Below are 22,677 nucleotides of genomic sequence, written 5' to 3'. Positions count from 1 at the left end.
TAGAATGTAACAGTGTGTCACTGATTTGATTTACTCAACAGATTATCATGCTTGGAGGATTATATTAAATGGAACTTATTCAGACCATAACTATCACTTGAATAATTTTATTTTTGAATGCTTTTCTTTTTCCCAAATTGAAATATAAATGAATGAATTTTAAGAAAGCTGGTGCCTTTGTTCTTTCTCTGCACCATCTTAGGGAAAGCTCCTATAGAAATAAATCCCAATAAAGTGCAGGTGTTAAAAGCTAGAAGGGCCAAGGCAAGGGAGGATTGTCAGACCTCTTCCAGGCATCCTCGAAAGCCTTAATACAGGTGCGCCATCCATGGCTCACCAAAATTTCCTCCATTAGTCCAGAAGTTGGGTGTGTAGATCCCTGAAGACATTAGTGCTTCTCTGTATAAGCAATTCATTTAAATAAATGGCTGTGCAGACATACCCACCAATTCCCAGACAACTTACTAAAACTGTTGTCCTTTTTCCCTTTGCTTCTTCTGAAAGGTGGAAGTGGTTTTGTGTGTGTGTGTGTGTGTGTGTGTGTGCACAGACTTACAGCTGCCCTCTGGGTTCATCTGAACAGAGGGCACATTGTGACCAGGGCAATCTTTGGTGGCTTCTAAGCAAGGAAAAGTCAAATGAGAAAAGGGGGCAGGCATCTCTACACCAATAACATACCCAGGGAGAGCTCCTACCAATGGCTGCTCTCCTATCCTGCCCCTTCCTGCACTTTGAAGCCAGACTGTCTGAACTGAGTAACTAAGCTGATATGGTAACTGAAAGGCAGAATTCTACAAAGAGCCTCACTTTTTATAAACACCATGCTTCTTACCACTGGTCAGGGACCACACAGCAACCACTCTGTACCCCAAACCCTGTGCAAGCACTGAGGTCTTAGGAGTCAGTTGCTTCTTTCTCCTTTTGTTCACCAGCTACTGTCTTGCAGTTTGAATGGTGACCCAGCTTTCCATAAACTTCCCAGACTGGTCCTGGTTACAAAGGGAGGTTCTGAAAACTCTACTGGGAGACTAAAGCAGATTCAGATAATCACCAGTCCTGTCTGCTCTGCAAGAGGCACTTTGCATTACTGAGAAAAGAATCTCTATAAGAACAAAACAACACCAAAAAAACCAAAATGGATTCCCTCAAGAACTCAGCCCTCCTGCCCCTCACTGCCATTCTGCCCTTATAGGAGCCAACAAGGATGGACAAGGGAAGCCTGTGTAGTGGCTGAGGTGAGCACAGCCTGGAAGTTCAGGTCAGGATTCTATTTGCATTTGTTTCTCACCACTGTGCCCTCTTCTCTTGTTATTCCAAATAAATCTTTAATGTTAGCAGAGAGCTTCTTGCATATAAGAACATTTCTTCTTGTTTGAGAAGGAGTCTAGATGAATATTTCATGTGATAAGCCCTTGTAAAACTTTTCTTTTCCTCAATAGAACAACATGGAACACAGCAATTCTTCCGTACACTAGAAATTGGTCTCAGCCTCTAACAAGAATAGTCTTTAAAAATTATGAGTGTAGTTTGGTGGCCATTAGCAAGAAAGACATTAAAATTTAACATGGTACATTCAGACATGTTAAAAATCCTTGCCTCTCTGTGTACCTCAGTATCTCAGAGTCAAGCCCTAAGCCCCATGGGGCACAAAGTCTTGAAGGACATAAACTTGTTAGGTCAGGGGATCCTGAACTTGTTCAACCTGGGGACAGGGGGGTAGGAATTGGCCTGGCTAGGTAGTTTAGGATAAAAATGACCCCAAAGCAAAATTGGATAAAAGCTAAAAATGTCTTTGACCCTCTTGGTAACCAAAGATACCAAAGTGTTTGGGAGCTCTTATTTGCTAGCTGGTTCCTCTTCAAATGTAGAAATGTTAGAGTAAGAAAAACTTGCAATAAAAATAAAAGAATCTTGACCCTAGATGGAGACCCAACACTCCAGTTGGGCCAAGTCATCCTCTTGGATTGGTGGTTGTCCATGAACCATGCTATGAGCAGAATAAGTAATCATTTAAAGAGATAGTGTACTTTTTTTTCTTCCTAAAATCCCTGCCCCTAGTTGCAGGAGCTTGCTCAGCTCCAGGGCAGCCAAGTGTCAGGCTATAGACCTGTAGTTTTTAAGTGAGCAATTTTCTTCAGAAAAGTTTAACTTTTATCTTTTATGTCTATCTCCATTCTATGCATGTTCTCATTTTTTACGTATTTTATATTAGATACTCTCTGTATTTACATTCAAAGTCGTATCCCCTTCTCCACCTACTCCTATCCACCCTCCTACACTTCCACTTGTCTTCACAAAGGCGCTCTCTCTCCTAATCCCCCTCTCTACCCCAGTGCCTTGGCATTCCCTTACACTGGGAAAACATGCCCTCCCTGGACCAAAGGGCTCTTCTCACATTGATGCCAGACACTACTATCTTCAGCTACATTGTAAGCATGTTTTCTGTACAGAATATTTACCCCCAACATTTTGTACTTTCTTTTCTTTTTCTCTTTCCCCTCCATGTTGCTACTTGTCTGCCTTGTGTCTGACCTCCATTCCTAGCTTTGACAGCATGGTTCCTTTCCTTTGCTCTTACATCCCCCTCCTGGGGCAAGCTGCTGGTGTTTTCAGCTTGTCTGCCTTCAGGTCTTTCTTTTCAACTGTAACTAAGTTGTTCTTGGGGTTCCATTTAAGTTCATTCTCAAATTCGTTTTGTCAAAGAGACTAAGAACCCCATGTCATTACATCTCCAGGACTGAGCCATCAGGAGAACAAATGCAAGACCATGTGTTGCAGAACCATGTAGACAGCAAAGGCAGCAGGCGTGGTCTTTGATGGAGATGAGATGCCCCAGAAGAAAAGATACAAGTGTACTGATTGGTGCTGTCAGGACAGAGAGGGGAGCCCTTCAAACACATGGGAACAGAAGAAGCTTAAAGAGTCGACACAGAAAAAGATGTTTCTGCTCTAGGATGCAGTCTTGCTGTAGTAAGGACATTTCTGGGAACTTTGGAGGTCACAGAGGGTGTGAGTGTGGTGAGATGAGGATACTGAAGCGGCTCAACCATCAGCTCCTAGAAAAGACAATGAGCTCTGCCCCTATTTCCTATTTCCTCTCCAAAAGTTAAGAAAACAAGAAGAGAAGAAGAGCAAAACCTACAGAGAGCTTTTCGGCTATGGTTTAAACATGTCCCCCACAGTTCATGTGCTCAGTGTTTACAGCAGGAAGCAGTGTTGGTAGGTGGGCCCTATGGGAAGCACTTAGGTTGCTGGTGCTCCCTCTATACTCAGACTGAACTAATATCATTTTTTTATGGTTACAAAAAAGGTATATATTTAGAATTAGCCATCTGGACTCAGTTTAGATGATCCCAATCTTGTTCACAACATCTAGAGCATCATAATCAAGAGTCAAGCAAACATATGCCTTCTTCTCTCAATCAGGCCTTATCAGGGTATTGACTTTGGCCACATCAATGTCATAGAGTTTCTTCAAAGCCTGTTTGATCTGGTGTTTGTTGGCCTTGACATCCACAATGAACACAAGAGTGTTGTTGTCCTCTATTTTTTTTCATGACTGACTCAATAGTCAGTGGGAATTTGATAATAGCATGGTGATCAGGCTTGTTTCTGCAGGCACTGTTTCGAGGATATTTTGGCTGCCTCCAGTGCCGCAGAGTCTTGGGCCACCAAAAAGTGGGTGATGTTCAGATCTTCTTTTTGTGACTGTGGACGCCTTTCAACGCTGCCTTCTTAGCTTTCAAAACCTTTGCTTTGGCTTCAGCTTTGGGAGGGGCAAGAGCTTCCTTCTTCACTTTTGGTGCCATCTTGGAGAAAAGCCAACTAATGTCATTTTTAAGACAGTGGGTTTGCCCCAGTTTTGCTTCCTCCTACACTCTGTGCTTGATTGTAAGACCCAAATTGAGTCTTATCTATTTGAGACTCCCATGAATGAGATGAGAGATCAGGGATTAATGCAAAAGCAAGAGGTTTATTAGTCCAGTGCACTGGGGTGGCTTACATCCAAAGGAGAGGCAACCCTGCGACCTCTGTCAGTATAGTTTTTATACACTTAGTAATGGTGGGCTACAGCGATGGTGACCAGGCATACAAGCGTTGATTGGTTTAGTTGACTTTTAAATCAACTGGCTGCTGCTAATATGGGTTGCTTCTCAGGACCTATGCCCTCTATTCCAGGGCTGTCCAGATAAGACACTTTTCCCCAGAAAATGTTGTTAATGTTGCCTTCCTGGGTCATATATCAAGGTTCTTCCCCTACTTTCCAGGGGCTGCCCAGATAAGGTTGAAGCACTCCCTCCTGGAGGGTGTGGGACTGAAAAAGCCCTTCCAGTCCCTCATGACCACTGTACAGCAAAGCTACATGGTCTCCACCATTCACAGACATTTCTAGTTTTAACTTCTGGCTTCCAGAATCATGAACCAAAGCAGCTTTTATTAATCATGAATTACAGTCTTCCTTAAGTATTCTGTTTGATGAGGACAGGGAAAATTGACTTCCAGTTTTTCCCAAAAGCCAGGAATGAATGCACTTGGGAATCCCTCTCGCCTCTTCCTATTGTTAAAGGCCAAAAATCTTAGAAGTGTCTAAATCAATAAGCCATCTTGGCCTGAGACTAGAGAATCCAGAAAAGGATGGGGTGGAGTGGGATCTTTCCTTATCTCTTTACCCTTTCTGGAACCGAGGTTGGGATCTCCTGACATCTGGAACATAGCTCATCCCACTCAACCCATGCACTGAAACTGTATTAACTAAAAAGACATGTGGCACAATGGTATTCATTCCTGGGGCCCCTCTTTCTGTTATGAGCTCTGCTTTCTTTTGCTCCTTTAATCTCCTGGTAATAAAATATTTCTTTGTACACCCTGCCTTTTGTAGTCTATGAATTTCATTTTTTGAATTTATGAGACAGAACCAAAAAGCCCTCTGTATCAGCATGGCTTTGGTGGCCATTGAGCACCAGTACCCTAGCCACCCCCACCAATATAAATACAACAGAGCTGAGAAAAAACCTACATTCAGAGATACTCCCATAGCTCTGAATCACTTAGAATTTACACTAAGATGCACGTAATTTTATGTGTATCATTTCTTATACTATGAAGATAGATGGCATTATGACTATAAAACAGGTGGTGGAGTAGAGACAATCAGAATGCACTCCTGTATACCCACACACCTAAGGGAAAATATCTCACAACTGCAGAAAGGGGTGGGAAGAGCAGAAAGGGAAAGGAAGGCTGCAGTACATAGCAGCGTAGAGCACCCTTGAACTCTTTTCTCTAGTCCCCTAACTTCTTCTAATTGTATGCTCACTGTACAGAGACATGGACTTTATTAACAGCATTTTCATTCCAGTCTACAATGTACTAAAGCTGTGTGAACTGCCCATTACTCTCTTTCGTTCCATTGGCTTTCCAAGTAGTGCCCTTTATATTTTCACTAGTGTGTGTGTGTGTGTGTGAGAGAGAGAGAGAGAGAGAGAGAGAGAGAGAGAGAGAGAGAGAGAGAGAGAGAGAGAGACTTTATATCCCATTCATTTATTGATAAATATCTAAACTGACTCCAAACCCGGGACTCTTTGAATGGTGCTATAACAAGCAGGGATGTACAACTATGATGCTGGCTTAGGTTTTTCAGACCTTGCATTGGTCTGAAATTCACCAAGTAGGCCAGGCTGACTGTCCAGAGAGTCCAGGGAGCTGCCTTTCTCTGCCTCTCTAGTGCTATCTGCCTTCTCATTTTTTAATGGGCTATGAGGGTTGAACTTAGGTCCTCATGCTTGCAGAACAAGGTCTTTGCCAACAGTGTCAATGTCCCAGCCTTCTGGTTTTGTTTTCAAAGTAACTACTCTGGCTAGAGTGAAGTAAAAGGTAATGTCGTATTTCATTAGATTTTCATATAATGGCTAGTATAGTAAAATTTTTCTCATGTATTTCTTGCCATATGTCCATTCATTTTGTTTGTTCAGTTACTGACTGGATTATTTATTTGAGAATGGGGCTTAAGGTTTTTAGTTCTCTATAGATTTCAGGTATTAGTTTAAGAAAGAGAAAGAAAGCATGGATTTAGGGGGTGGGGAGGTAACAAGGATTAGGAAAACTTTTGGGGAGTGATCAGAATATACTGCATAAAATTTTTTCAAAAGAAAAAGAGATAAGAGGACAGAAATGCTCCTTTATACTCCAGAGGTCAAGAAACATGAAGAAGGGATGATTAAAATGGACCTTACAAGTAAAAGGCAAAAACGATAGTGCTGAGCTGAGAAGAGTGTATCCACAAACTGGAATCCTTCAGAAACATGGGGCCCAGCTGCATTAAAGGGACAGTGACATGAGCCATATGGAGCCACGAGTAAATAATCCTGAAGTGAAACTTTATGCTTATCAAATGAGGAAAGGACTCTCCACCTCCAACCATGAGGCAGAGGAAGAGGGCACTTGTTCTCACACTTCAGAGTAAGCTAAGTATTCTTGAATTTGAAATTCAAAACCTGTTTTAAAGTCACACACACACACACACACACACACACACACGATACCCAGGGGAAAACAAAAATAAATGAAAACATAATTTTGGTCACTGAAGGAAGATTTTAAAACAACCAAGAAAATGAAATTATCAAAATACACTTATGGGAGCCGAGTGAAAAGAAAATGGAGTGGAGGAATGGCACTATTACTGAGCTACAATATTGGACACATGCTCAAGTAAAAGTATTAAGACTTAGAAGAAGTAAACAAAACTATAGGCTTCTATAAAAACAGAATCCCATTGCCATTAGACTTTCAAAATTAACAACATAAAACAGGGCAACAGGGAAGCAGCCAGTGGGCCAGATAGAACCTGAGGATATCAGTTAAACAGCCCTCACAGGAATGAATATCCAACCATTTATCTTCCATGTGGCTCCTTCTCTATATAAGCAATCAGATTAGAGCCAACAGAGCCTAAAACAACTAACTCCAATTTCTAGAATTAAAGACACAAATTAACACAAACCCAACAATATTCAGCAGTTTCAAAAAGACAGGTCATCTGAACAAAAAAAAAAAAAAACCAATAAACCTAAGAATTAAATGATATCTTATCAAATGGACATAATTATAGAGGACAAAAAGTCCTTGTTCTCACAGATAAGCACTAAGGAAAATAGAAATGCTAAACACCAAGAGTTCTCAGTGGAAGAGATGTACCTTCTTTCTACCTGGAAAGCTGGTAATAGATGTCTTTATTCCCTAGTAGCCTGTGTTATCTGTAAGGCCAGACTACATCTGAATCCCCCAGACTAAGATGTTTATCCAAGACACTTTCTCCCTAAACTTTTATTGTTAGCATTGTTTCTCAGTCAGTCAAACCCATCCTTAGGAGAGATCTTGTACTTTACCACAGCTTAGGGAACCTCTGTACTATCTGCAGAGTCAGGCCACTCACTCCTGACAACCACATACTTTTTGTAATTGCTTCACTGATTCTCGAGAGACCCTAACCTTGAACACTGTTTCTGTGTCAATAGAACTCATCTTTATGTAAAAGGCCATTTTTACTTTGTAAACAGTTTCCACATAAACATAATTTAAGTTTTGTGTACTGACAGGGTAGAATTAATTATCACCAGGAAACTTTTTTCAAAATTATGCTGTGTTTCAATATGCTTAAGATAAATTGCGTAGTGTCATACTCTAGAAGATTGAACCAGCACATGCTACTGAATCTTACTGAACCAGATTTCTTTTTTGCTCATGCAGATTGTTGCTAGGCTAACCCTGGAATTTCCAAGGGTCCCAACCATTTATTGATAATCTACAGAAGATTCTACCAAAACACCAAAGGATATACATGGGATCTCTTCTAAAATAGATCACATCCCCAACCCCCCCAACACACAAAATACAGCAAATTTGAAATATATTCATATATTTTATCCTGATTTTTATGCAATAAAACATAAAACTGACAACATACAAATCTCTAGTAAATACACAAACTCATAGAGATCAAACAAATCATTACTGGATAATGAATGGGTTAAAAAATAAAATCAAAATATCTTTAGAACTAAATGAAAATGAAGATAAAACATAAGAAAACTTGAGAACACATGAAAAAGTGGTACTAAGTGGAAAGTTTATATTTTAAAAGTGCACCTAGAACTTAGTAGGAAGAAGAGGGGCAGGTTGTGTGGATAGGAGGAAGATAAAAGAAAATCAAGGAATAAGTATGACCAGAATCTATTATATACATGTATGAAATTATCAAAGAATAAATTAACTTATAAATCTCAGGCAAAGTCATAAAGATTACAAATAAATTATTTAATAATAACCTGAAAATTTTGGGAAAAAAAACAAGAACAAACTAAATTAAGTAGATGGAAATAAATTAAATACTACTTAATTTAATACAAACAAACAAACAAAAACAATACCCCACCCTCCCAAAAAAATATATCAATGGATCTAAGAGCTAGGTTTTTAAAAGATAACAACAGTAAAAGTTCTTTGGTTTAACTAAAAAAAGAAAAAAGAAAGATAAACCAACTTAACAGAATCAGAAATGAGCAAAAAAACATTATAACAGACACCATAGAAATTCAAAAACTTAAAAAAGAAACTTTTAAAAAATCTGTATTTCCTTAAGTTCGGAAGATCTTTAAAAAATGTACAAATTTTTGATTAACCAAACTATCCAAAGTTAATCAAGAAAGAGACCAACAACCTAAGCAAACCTATAACTAGGAGGAATGAACACTGAAACAGGAATGAAAAGCCTTCTAGCTAGGAAGCCCACATGGGCTCAGAGCAAAATTCTACCAGACTTTCAAGGAAGAACTACAACCAGTAAGGAGACAAAAATCAGCCATCACTCTCCAAGGCGCAGTTTCCACTGCTGAGTTTAATGCCAGTACCCTGCCCCCTCTGGTGCAGCTCTCCTGTCTTTGGAGAAAGTAGAAAATGTCCTTGAAGTGATAAGGCCCCCCCATCTTTGAGCTATGGGAAAAACAACCAAGCATTCCCAGCAGTCGAAAAGAGACATAACAGCTGTGGCCAGCTCATAACAACAGGAAGGAATGCACTAGTCACTGATAAGGTTACAAAATATTCCTTCCCAGGCCAAAGAGGTTTTTTCACAGATGTATGGTCCCTCCTTGTTGTCTGAACAAACTTTATCAGTTAGACAGACAGACAGGCAGGCAGGCAGACAGACAGACAGACAGACAGACATAATCTCCTTGATGAGCATAGATGTAAAAAAAAAGAAAATCACTGGAATTCTGAATACAGACACACATCAAGATCATCTACCAAGATCAAGTTGGCTTTATCCTGGAAAATAGGAATGGTTCAACATACATAAGTCAATAAATATAATAAATCATATAGATAAAGACAAAAATTGCATGATCATCTCATTACAAGCAGAAAAAAAGTTTTGACAAAATCCAACATGTCTTCATGATAAAAGTACTAGAGACAATAGGGCTGGAGAAAATGTCAACATATTAATGGTGATATATGACAAACTTACAGCCAACATTATTCTAAATAAAGAAAAAGTCAAAATAATTCCATTAAATTTAATGATCAGAGCACGAAGTCCACTTTCAATAAAGTGTTGGAAGCACTAGCTGTCAAGTAGGCCATGGTTGCTAATGCATGCTGCTACTTGTTCTCTGGGAAAGTTTAGCCAACTCACAATGATTAAGCTGTACCTGTAAATATTTGAAGCAGAAAATGTTTTTAAGAAACCTGAAGGTTTAGTAGTTAAGAGCATTGAAGACCCCAAGGAAAAAGGAATACTGGGTTGGGTTACTAAGGATAGGGATGCCCATAGAAAATACGAAGCACAAGATCAGGAAGAAAGAGCTGGATCTACCAGATTAGTGAACAATGGTGAGAGAGTTCATACAGGGGGATGGGAGGATCTCTGATAATAGAAAGTTTGATTCAAAAATATTGCTGGGGGGAATTGGAATATATATGTATAATAAAAAGGGTAAAAGGATAGGTAGAAGAGTTTGAACTCTGACAGGGCTGTTGGATTAGTGAACTGACCTTCCTAGAAAAATTGGAAGGTACTGATTTGACCTCCTGATATTGCCTACATAAGGAAATTGGGGTACAAGCTCTGTGAATTGTATCCTAGGTTTTTTTTTTTTTTTTTTTTTTTTTTTTTTTTTTTTTTGGCTAAATATCTACTTATTAGTCAGTACATACCATTCATGTCCTTTTGGGTCTGAGTTACCTCACTTAGGATAATATTGGATAATATTTTCTAGTTCCATTCATTTGCCTACAAAACTCAAGATGTCCTTGTTCTTAATAGCTGAGTAGTATTTTGCTGTGTAAATGAACCACATTTTCTGTACCCATTCTTCCATTGTGAGACATCTGGGTTGTTTCCAACTTCTAGCTATCACAAATAAAGCCACTATGAACATAGTAGAGCATGTGCCCCTGTGGCATGGTGGGGCATCTTTTGGTTATATACCTAAGAGTGATATAGCTGGGTCTTCAGGTAGATCTATTTCCAATTTTCCGAGAAACCTCCAGATAGATTTCCCAAGTGGTTGTTCCAGTTTTCAATCCTACCAGGAATGATGGGGTGTTTCTCTTTCTCCACATCCCTGCCAGCATGTGCTGTCACCTGAGTTTTTATCTTAGCCATTCTGGTTGGTATAACATGGAATCTTGGGGTCATTTTAAATTGCATTTCCCTGATGACTAAGGACTTTGAACATTTCTTTATGAGCTTCTCAACCATTCGAGATAATTCTGTTGTAAATTCTCAGTTTAGTTCCATACTCCATTTTTTGGCTGGGTTGTTTGATTATTTTGGAAATTAGCTTCTTATGTTCTTTATATATTTTGAATATTAGCCTTCTATCAGATGTGGAGTTAGTGAAGAAACTGCATAATATTGGTACAGAGATAGACAGGTTGATCAATGGAAAATATAAGTGAATGCCCAGAAATAAAACCACACTTATAAACACTTGATCTTTGACAAAGAAGTCAAAATGTACAATGGATAAAAGAAAGCATCTTCAATAAATGGTACTGGTCTAACTGGCAGTCTGTGTAGAAAAATAGAAACATATTCATATTTGTCACCTTGTGCAAAGTTCAAGTCTATGTGTATCAAGAACCTCAACATAAAACCAGATACATTGAATCTAATCGAAAAAGAAAGTGGTAAAGAGCTTCAAACTCATTGGCATGGAGATGGGGACAGATTTCCTAGACAGAACTCCAATGGCTCGGGGGCTAAAATCAAGAATTGATAAATGAGACCTCATGAAACTGAAGAGCTTCTATAAGGCAAAGGACAAATAGGGCAAATGGGAAATCTACTATAAACTTTTTTTAAAAAATGAAAAGAATGTTTCAAGGCAAAAATGATTTATTCTAAAATTAAAAGTTATTTCAATAATAATAATACATTAATTAATGGCTTAAATTTTATTAATTGATCTAAGATAAATGTATTATTATGAATTCTGAAAGAAAAAATCAATCGTTACAAAATTCAATATCCATTAATAACTAAAGTACTCAGAAATATAAACTGTAATATATTTTCTTAATATGATAAAAGAAATAGAACATCTCCAATGTCAGTGTCTTGTTCAATAAGCTAATACTAAAAGCATTTCCTCCAGAGAATCACATTTGGAGATTTGCTAGAATGCATGGGATTGATGTATAGTTGTTCACTTGACTAACATGTAGTATAATGGTGTAGAAAGAATGGCCTCCAGATCACAAAAGAACCCAGTGTTGTGCCCAAATTTTAAAAACCCCAAAGAGACCACCAGGGCCCACAATTCTGATGTAAACACATGAGGATCTTTATTATAGCTCGAACCTGGGGCACCAATCTTCCTGATGGAACAGGAAGGGGAGTGAACCCCCAGGTTTAAGTGAAAGAGGTTTATAAAGAAAAAAATGCAAGCAGTGGTTTCCAAGGCTTGGCATTACATAAGAGGGAAAGCAATGTTGGTCTTTCAGCTAATTGTTTAACAACACCTGGTTAAACCACTGGAGGGTTTACCAGAAAGGATACACCAGAAAGGAGCACCTTGACTTAGGAAAGACTTAGCCCACTCTGTTGTTATCAGCCAGCTGCAGCTGCTCTGTCTATTTTGCAACTGCCAGGGACATTTGGAGTTTTTCTCAGAACTCACAGGAGGGGCCCTGCCTCCCTAAGTCTTAAGAACAAAATGGAGTTTATTCTGCTACCTCAGCCCCTTCACCAGGAACAGGGTGACAGGAATATAACAGCATTTGTATGATGTTTCTATCAGAGACACCGAAGGAGACTTTAAGTTTTCATTGGGGTCACTCTTTGCTAAATATATTTTTAAAAATTCCAGACTTCCAGGAGAAATTTGGATTTTTAGCATAGATTTAATTGCACAGTCTTGGCACTTGTACCTGTTACAGAAAGAAAAGAACACTTCTTAAACTTGAGTTCCAGGTGCCAGCCAGCTAAGAAGCTCTCAGCAAGCAGACAATCCCACAAACTGCAGTTTTAGGCTTCTCAGTTTGACCATGTATCTCTGGTATAAATCAATATTCAACAAGAGACATTAAGAACATCACATGCGCGCGCACACACACACACACACACACACACTTTGATAGTTACTTTTTGTTGCCAATGTGTCTGAATTCAAATTCACCTAGAAAGCCGACTTCTCTGAGTATCTTTGAGAGATTTTTCCAGACAAGAAGAATTGAGCAGGGAAGACATACCCTGAGCATGGATTGCAGCATCTCATTGGCTGGGGACCCAGAATGAATAAAAAGGAAGAAAAAAGGAGAAAGCTTAATGAATACCATGACTCATCTCTCTCTGCTTTCTGACTGCAGACACTATATGATAAGCTGTCCCAAGTTCCTACCACCATGCCATTCCTACCAGAATGGGCTATGTCCTTCAAAGTGTGAGCCACATAATCCTTCCTCTCTTAAATTGCTTCTTGTCAATTATTGGTTCAAGTACCAATAAAAGGAAGACAGGAAACTGATGCAGAAAAGTAGGGTAATTGCTGTGATAAACCTGATCATGTTTGTTGTGGACATGTGTAAATCCCAGGCCCTTTTAACTAATATGAGGGAAGAAGATGGAAAAGATTAGAGATAATCCTAAAGATGTCCTATGTTTATTATGGTGCAAGTGTGAAAAAGCAAATGCCAGTAGGTACACAGATAGAAAGCCAAGCTCAAGAGGTTTCAGAGGACAAAAAAGACTATGAGAATCTGGTTTTGTGGCCATGCATATTACGAATCTGACTGTGTCCTAAAAACTTCAGTGAGACTGAATTCAAAAGAAATGGACTAAGTTATTGACAAAAGAAATTTCAAAACAGCATTACAGTCAGTCTGTAAGAGAACAGAATGTGGAGCAGTGACATGTAGTGTGGCGGAGAAAAGAGCATGGCCCAAGTTCCACTCTGCACAAAAATGTACGGGCTGCAACTGACCTGGTGACAACAGGAAGTGGCTGTGATTTGAAATCTGTGCATCAGGAACTTTAGATGATGATAATCAAATTCATTTGAAAAGGAGAACCTGGAAAGATAATGCCTCTGAGATGTCTAACTGTGTGTCTGCTGCCTGGGAGTTGGGGTTGGGGTGGGGGTTCCCCAGGTCCACCCTTGTAGGCACCTAGAGGCTTCTGCAACTGTGACCCAAAGGCACCAAGTTACATCTCAAGTTGACAGCAAACTCTGCATTATCCATTAGTGACTTTTTAATAGATACACAAAGTAAGAGTGATAGGTTAGCACTAGGGCTCTCAATGGCTGTAGAAAGCAGACCACGTGTAGGAGTGTTAAATTTCCTGCATGGAGATCCAGAAGAGGCTGCATGTGAAGCTAGGAAGGTGTACCAAATACCTCAGAAGATTGTAGATGTCAGAAATACACAAGCTGAGAAAAGCTACCGGCACCAACTGAAGGAAGCCCATGAAAATAGTGTGTGTCATCCACTATAGACAATAGAAGTGGCAGTTCAGGGTTATCCACACCCATTAGAACCTGGATTCTGCGACCAAGTGTCCCAGATGCTACACTGAGAGCTACAGGGTTTGTATTTGACTTGCAGAGGTTCAGTATTGCGTTGGTCCAATCTTTCCTTGCTATCCTCTTATTCCTTCTTTTTCAAAAGGGCTTATTTACTCTGAATTATTGTCATGGAAGTTTGTTGTTTTTTAATACATATTTGGTCACAGCAACAACAAAGTAACTAATATATAATCTAATTTTTAAATCTATGTTCTAGCTTAGGTAGCTGGGTGAGAGAGGACTTGATTATTAGTATGAAGCCATAGGCTCAATTTCAATATGACAGGGAAAAAGACAAGGGTCTTTATACACACACATACATATATGCATGCATGCATACATATACACATACATACACACATAAAAACACATATAGAGAGAATGTGCTGGTAAAGAACAATGTGTATGATATAAACAAAGTGTGTTTTGGAACACATTGAACAGAATACAACACAATCTTAAAACACAATACAGCACATAACAGGGAGATCTACACATTGAACAGAACACTATACAATCTTAAGGCATTCTTGAGAACATAGATACAGACTTGAAAATAGACAAAAAGACTCATTCATCCTGTTCTTAGACTGGATAAATCAACAAATACATCAACAAATACAACAAATTAATGCTTTACATTAATTCCTACATGTGGTGCAATTGTAACAAGAATACATGCAAACTATTTTGTTGTATTATGATAAGTTGATACTAAAAAGAAGAAGAAAGCAAAATTCCCCAATGAGGTTGGTTACTGTGAGATAACTAATCCCACTAGACATTAAAAGGAAAGTAAAATCTTCACACAGGTTTGCACAGTACATGTGCAGATAAGTAGACCATGGGACAGATAGAGAGATGACAGCTTGCACCTACCTGACCTGGAAAGTCAGCACATAGCAGGGAGATCTAGAAGTGGCATCTAGATCTCCCTAATAAAAGTGTCCTGTTTTGTGAGTGCTTCTGAGACAATAGAGAACTCATTTGAAAATAAAATAAAACTGGATCCAAGCAAAACAAGAATTCTAAATGAGTCAGAGACTTAGGAATAAGAATGATAACCTCTAAACAACGGATAATTTCTTTTAGTCTGGGTGTACATAAAATATTTCCAAATACAAATAAATGTCCACATGCATAATTCATAAATTTGAAAAATTAATGGGTTTGAAATTTGCATGACGAAAAATAAATAACAAGACCTACACAAAGTCACAACACAACTGTCAAGCTCAGAGAAAATAATTGCAGCATATATCAAAGCTTAAAAGCTATGACTCTTAATAAATGACAAACTTTTAAAATCATGTAACAAAAACTCAAAACTCAATAGAAAATGGGAAATTAGATATCTGTGGGGATCACATCTACAGTATGTGGAGGCTGAGGCAGAAAGAATTCAGTTCTAGGCCAGCCTAGGAGAAAAATCAAGATCCTCTGGAAAAGAAAAAAAATGGGAAAATTGATACAAGTATACATTACCAAAAGAGTATGAAAATGGTTCTCATGAAAAATATGCCAAGTCACTCAGTAAAGAAACACAAGCTGAGGGGCTGGAGCTGTGTCCAGGATTAAGAGTACTTCCTGCTCCTGTAGAGAAAACTGAGTTTCATCCTTATTGCCTTCCACAGCATCTCACAACTGCCTGTAACTCCAGCTCCAGAAGATCCAACACCTCTGTCCTACATTGGCCCCTGTACTTACACACCCAAATGTGCACACAGGCACACAATTAATTTCAAAATAAGAAAATTTAACAGGAAATACAAATGGAAACATTGCTAATATATACTGCTTATTACTAGCTGACAAAAGAAAAAAACATGAAGTTGCACATAATTGGAAGCAGTGAGGAAATGGCTTAATTTTCTCATAGTACGTTATGGAGGGAAGCCTGGTGATATCTAATTAAGCATGGTCTTGTTTATAAGCCAACAGTCTGACTTCTAAGAAGCCATAATGAATACACATACCTCCAAAACCAAAGACACTCGTGGCAACTGGTTCTATCCTTATAAAACACTGGAAACAACCTAAGTGCCTCTATATAAGATAGAAGCTCAATGACATATTCACTGTGTATCAGGCTATACAGCTGTGAAAGGGTTAAGAGTTAGGTAAACTGACTAGATATGACTTCTTAGACAGTTGTTATGCTTTCAAAAGGTAGAATGTGAAAAGTTGTATATGCCAGTGACCTTTCATGTAATAAAAAGGGGACTTTTATAAAACATATCAATGTTGGTTTATTTGTATAAAAGATACAGGAGGGATATACTAGAAGTATGAGCCATTTACAAGAAGACATGGGAAACATGAAAAAGATGAAGGAAGTGACCATTGTAGTATGCATGAGGAAGAAGTGATTCTTTCTATGTAATTATTTTGTACAGGTTTACTTCAAAAATGCCCCACCCCACCAGCATTATAAACACATAACACAACCATACTTAAAAACACAGAGAAAGTAATTATACTTAGAAACATTAGAAAACAAAAAGCCTGTACAGGGAAATTTTGATAGAGGAAATGGGTCTGTTTTACACAGAAGCATGAGGTAGCAGTCCTGAGGTCAGACCTTGAGGTGATTGGCTGAAATCTGAAGGACCATGAGCCCCATCAGACTCAACACAGAAACACAAACGTCTGTGCACTGGGAAGTTTTGCAAACCTCTGGATATATTTATTGAGAGACTTATAGGAGATTAGGGCTATAAGCCCGAAGTCAGCAACAAGCATGTTGGAGCTAGCACACCCGCACCTAGGTCCTCTCTGAAGTCCTACTCTCCAGCAATAGGAATGAGAGCGTAGAACAACAGAGCAACAAGAGGGCAATGGAGTGGACTCAAAACGCAGTAAACAACACAAACAAGTTAAGGCAAAGGAAGGCTCCTCATTTCGGAGGAATTCAACAAAAAGAACATGAAAAATATACAATCCCCATTCAGCCAACGTTGTGAATGGACCTTAGTAAGCATCAGTGCACATAATTTTGTGGATATAAACATTTCCCAAAAAAATTATAGTTATTCTGATCCCCCGTACTTCAGAGTGGGGTGTTTCCAAGCTACAAGAACAAGACATTGCAGTGATTAGCTCCAGAATATGCTCTAAAGAACTCAAGTTTAAAGGGCAGAAAGGGAAAGTGAACCCATAAAAATCTAGAATGGGGGCAAAGAATCAATTTGAATTCTGATTTGAAGCCAGAGCTGTGGAAAGGGAACTCTGGTCATTCTTTGTAATATAGGAAAACAACTGCAGGCCATTTTCAGTTACCAGTGAAAATCCTCAACCCAGTGAACACTGCCTGGTGCTAAGATGCTATCAGAGTGAGAGGTGGCCTCCCTCGAACCCTCCCTGTGCTAGACTGGAAGCACCAGAACCCACTTCCTTAAAGTTACACTTGAATGTTGCTCAGTTCCCATGTTTGCCTATTCAAGCTGAACTTCCTGAAAAAATGGTAACTCATACAATGTTTAGTCTGACTCTGAAACATTGTAATAGAAAATTCCATTTCTGCTATTGATAAAAAGTATTCAGAAGATTAAAGTATCAATAAATAGACTAAAATGTCCTAATGAGACTTGAGTAACAGTATGGAAACTGAGGCAAAAGTATTTTACTCTACTACAGTCAGAAAACTATCCTGTTGGCTTCTATACCAGAAGTGCCTCTTGATTAATAGCTAACCCACAACTATTCAGAATTATCTTTAATTAAGAGAAATAATCTTTGCCAAACTGTTTTTTAGATTAATTTCAGCCACTAATTAAATCACTTAATTTTTTCCATCCCAAAGGGAAAACATGTTATGTCCTTATTATTGCTAGAAAAGTCCAAAAACAAATCCATATAATTAAATTTTACAAAATTATATCCTGACTTATTAATATGAAGACAATTCATTTCTACATGCATATGCACTGTTGGATAGACATGAAAGGCACATTGTCCCCGTCTCATGCTTATGTGCAGAAACTGTCTGGTTAGTACAATGAGTAGACATGAGAAGAAATTGAGATATAATAGCCCTTCCCTCATGTCAAGGCAACTAAGTCAATATAATCAGGTTGGCTCCCTAATTGCTTGGCTGGCACAGATAAGGTAGAAAATACTAAAATTCAATTACAGGTTGTAAAACACTACAAGGCTATAAAGTAGATGTGCATAAAAATAAAGATTAAGAAATCCAAATCAATCCACAGTAAACACCTAAGAAAGCAAATTCCACATAACCCTTTTCACAGAATCGCCATTGCTCTCACTCTCACAGTTGCGTTAGGAGTGATGAGCATTTTGGGTAAAGTAGGCACAAACTGCTTTCGGTGGATCTCATCTGCTACAAGTTAGATGTGCTGTTAATCTGGCAGGACCCTGGGTATTCTAATATGAAAATAAAATGACAATTGGGAAAATTTACCCAGCTACTGCATATAACACGTCCTCATAGGAAGAAATCCCAAAGAAGACCACTGAATCTCTGAAATATTCCAGGTCCATTTTTAATACTTAGTATTTGGTCTTATTTTGCTAAATGTCTTAGTTAGTGTTCTATTCCTATGAAGAGACACTATAACCAAGGAAACACTTATTTTTAAAAAAAGCATTTAATTGGGGCTTGTTTACAATAATAGTAGGAGACTTCAACAACTCTCTTCATTGGAGAGATCATGGAAACAGAAACTAAACAGAGACACAGTGAAACTAACAGAAGTTATGAATCAAATGGATGTGACAGATATCTATAGGACATTTCATCCTAAAACAAAAGAATATACCTTCTTCTCACAGTACCTTCTCCAAATGTGATCACAGGCCTCAAAAGATACAAGAAGATTGAAATATTCACATGCATCCAATAAGATCATCATTGATTAAGGCTGGTCTTCAACAACAACAACAAAAACAACAGGAAAGCCACATACACATAGAAGCTGAACAATGTTCTACTCAATAATAACTTGATAAGGAAGAAATAAAGAAGGAAATGAAAGACTTTTTAGAATCTAATGAAAATGAGATCCCAACATCCCAAAACTTATGGGACACAAGTAAAGCAGTGCTAAAAGGAAAACTCATAGCTCTGGGGGCATCCAAAAAGAAACTGGAGAGAGCTTACAGTAGCAGTTTGAGAGTACAGCTAAAAGCTCTAGAACAAAAAGAATCAAATATACCCAAGAGGAGTAGAGGCGGGAAATAATCAAACTCTGGGCTGAAATCAACCAAGTAAAAACAAAAAGAACTATACAGAGACTCCACAAAACCAAGACCTGGTTCTTTGAAAAAAATCAACAAGATAGATAAACCAGACTAACCAAAGGGCACAGAGACAGTAAACAAATTAATAAAATCAGAAATTAAAAGGGGTACATAACAAGTGTCATCACTGTAGCCATACAAAAAACATGGCCTTTGGGGAAGTTCAACATTTCTTTTTGATAAAAAAAAAAAAAAAAAAAAAAACTAAAGAAACTAAGAGCATAAATAAAATAAAATAGATTTAATATATTAAGGAATATATGACATGGTGATAAGTTAACATTCTTCTAATATGGGAAACTGAGACTGTGTTTTCTAAACTCTAGAATGAAAGGAAATTACACACTTGCTCCACTCCTATAAATATGCTATTGAAGTCTTAGCTACAACAATATTTTTTTTAAAAAAAAGCTAAAAGAAGTAAAAAGAATGTAAATAGGGAATTAAGAATTTAAATTACCCCCTACTCCACCAGAGGGTAAGCTGACACTCAGAACCCCAGGTAAACACCCTGCCCAGGGACCACCAACACTCTCCCTGTACCAGCTCAGCTACCAGAAACAGCTCCTCCTTTCCTTGTGACCATATCTGTCCCCATATCCCCTACAAAAGCTTCCCATCCAGAGACCAAGCCAGCACCCAGAACCCCAGGTAAGCCTCCTGCCTGGGGACCACCAACACTCCCCTAGTTTCCACCCAGTCTATCCCCAAGCATTTCTCTTCCCTTCATCACCATATCTCAACTCATACTGTTTCACCAAAGCCCAAGTTCTTTAGTGCATTCCTCTCTACAAAGTCATAGTCACCACAATCAAGAATCTGCAGAAAAAACAAGGTGAACCAATGCCATAGCATCATCAGTGAATACCAGCAAAATAAAAGCCAATGAAGACCAGCAAGGTGAAGCCCAAGGAAGAACAACAAAGCAAACCAATGCCAGAGCATCATCTTTTGTCTGTTAGGTTACAAAATCATACACTTTGAAAACATTGTTTTAAATATTTTTTGTTCCGTTCTTGAGTGTATACCTTGGGAATGATTTCATGTTCTAATGTTAACCATACCTGCTAGATGATGCAAGAACTTTCCTATTATAGATGGGCAGGTTTAATATTAAAAGTAACCTGAGGGTTTAATACAATTACCATTAAAACACTAACAACCAAACAACAACAACAAAACAAGACAGTTGCCAGCCTCTTTAACAAATACTTCAGGGAATACTGAATATCCACATGCAGAGGAAGGAAACTAAAAGGGAAAATGAGATGATGGAATTAGATGGTAAATGTCTGAAGCTAGACACAGTCATTCCAAAAGAGGCAACAGAGACTAAAGCTATGCTTCTCGTCCTGTATAAAATCTATTCAGAGTGACTCTGACACTGCTGAGGAGAACACAGTAAAATATGTCAAGGTACAGGCACAAGCTACTTTTCAACAAAGTCTCCAATAACGGAGAAAACAACCCCAAGAAATAAAAAAATGGATTATACAAAATTAAAAGGCTTCTTCACGACAAAATCATAAGCACAAAAGTGAAAAGAGAGCATACATAAGGGGAGAAAATTTGCTATGCATTATACAAATAGCTTCAAACACTAAACATCGAACTAATATATTATCCAATCAATAAATAGACCAGTACACTGAAAAGGTGGTTTGCAAAGAAACTATAACTGGCCAATAAATATCTGAAATTTTTTCAACATACTTAGCATCAGAACAATGAGAAATAAAAACTTCTTTGCAAATCTATATAACCACAATCATAATTGTCAACATCCTGGAAAAAAATGACAGAAAATGCATGGATGGGGGACATGAAAGACTTATTTAGCACTGGTAGAAATGTAAGTCATATTACAACTGTGTAAATCAGCTGGAATTTCTTCAAAAAGCTAAAACTAAACTTCAGCTATACCATTCTTGGGCATGTACCCAACAGGTTCCTTATCCTACTGCGAAGACACTTGTTCATCCATGTTCATTGATGTTCTGTTCACAAAAGCAGTCTACAGACCCATCAACTAAAGAATGAAGAGTTCAAATATGACATTTTTCTACAATGGACTATTACTCAGCTATTAAAAAAAGTAAGATGGTGCAATTAGAAGGTAAATGGCTGAAGCTAGATGTAGTCAATCTGAACGAGGTAACCGAGACTCAGAAAGACAAAAGTCAAGTGTTTTCTCTCAGTTGTAGATGTTAATTTTGAATTTTTAGATGTGAGTGTTTTATCTGGACTGCCCATAAAGGTAGGAAAATTATTAAGGGCCTGCAGGTAAATGTATTCAGGAGAGGGAAGACCGAATGCCCTGACATAGTGGGTTAAAGAAGACTTAAAGAATAGGAAGGGATAGATTGTGGTGTGTGAGGAAGGAGAGAGTAGGAGAGAAAAACTGAAACGGGGAAAAAAACACCAAAGACTTTTCAAAACCAACCTCACATAAAAATCTACACCTTAGAAGCTTTCTAAAATACATCTATACACATATACAACAAGAGCCAAAATTAAATTTTTCTGTAAAGGGTCAAAAATGACTTTACCAGATACCAGAAGTTTAGTACTGGGAATGGGTTACCTCTTTAGAAGTTATTGTTCAATGAGATACTAAAGATTCCTAAACATTACAGGATATTGTCAATGCTCTTTGCAATCCAAGTTCTGAATTACTCTCCAGATCTTGACACTAAGATCCTATTGCTGAAGACACCACATATATGAGTCATAGTACATAGAGGAATCAAACTGAAATTGGTCTGTAAGCTATGTCACTAACACCTAGCTTTCACAGTGCTAGAAGATGTTAAGCATGCTACCAGAGGATTAAAGTAATAATTTCATTAAAGTCTGAAACCCATGAACTATAATAATAATCATCCTGGGAAGATATGCTCACTAATACAATAGAGGCATGAACATTATAGTAATAACCAACAACTTTCTGGTCAGATTTAAGTTAAGCCCCACACAATGAAACTTGTAGCTGGAAGCATTACTGGGACAAAAACATGTGGCTAGGCAGGCCATAGGCCATAGGTTATAATTTACTACCATTATTCTGTACAATGTCCATATATGAAGCTGGCTCCTAGGGTATATCATTATACCCATAGATCAATGCATCTCCCAACCCTTATCAGGGAAACTTCTATCTTTAGTAGATGTGGTTAACACAGAGAGAGTTACAACTAGCCAATGTGCAGAGAATAAGAGACTGCACAATGTCCCTAAATGCCCATGCCTAAAGAAATACTTATATTGCACTCCTCTTCCCAAGGTTCAGGAACCATTGAAGAAAAGGGGGCTGAAAGAGCATAAGAACAGTGTATGTTGGATA

General features: G+C 38.2%; 1 protein-coding gene and 1 pseudogene across 2 annotated transcripts in view; both read right to left on the bottom strand.

The window, feature by feature from the left end:
- OCA2 (OCA2 melanosomal transmembrane protein) overlaps positions 1-22,677 on the bottom strand; it is a gene marked incomplete at both ends in the record, with an annotated part of 280,886 nt that overhangs the window by 134,137 nt on the left and 124,072 nt on the right. The gene's annotated exons all lie outside the window — the stretch shown is intronic.
- LOC308418523 (large ribosomal subunit protein uL23-like) lies at positions 3,344-3,809 on the bottom strand (annotated as a pseudogene). The gene has a single exon. The product of its transcript is annotated as a large ribosomal subunit protein uL23-like (transcript).

Source organism: Micromys minutus, assembly GCF_963924665.1.
Source record: "Micromys minutus genome assembly, chromosome: 3".
NCBI lineage: Eukaryota > Metazoa > Chordata > Mammalia > Rodentia > Muridae > Micromys > Micromys minutus.
Note: the sequence above shows the minus strand (reverse complement) of the source record. Positions and strands in the feature narration are given on the sequence as shown.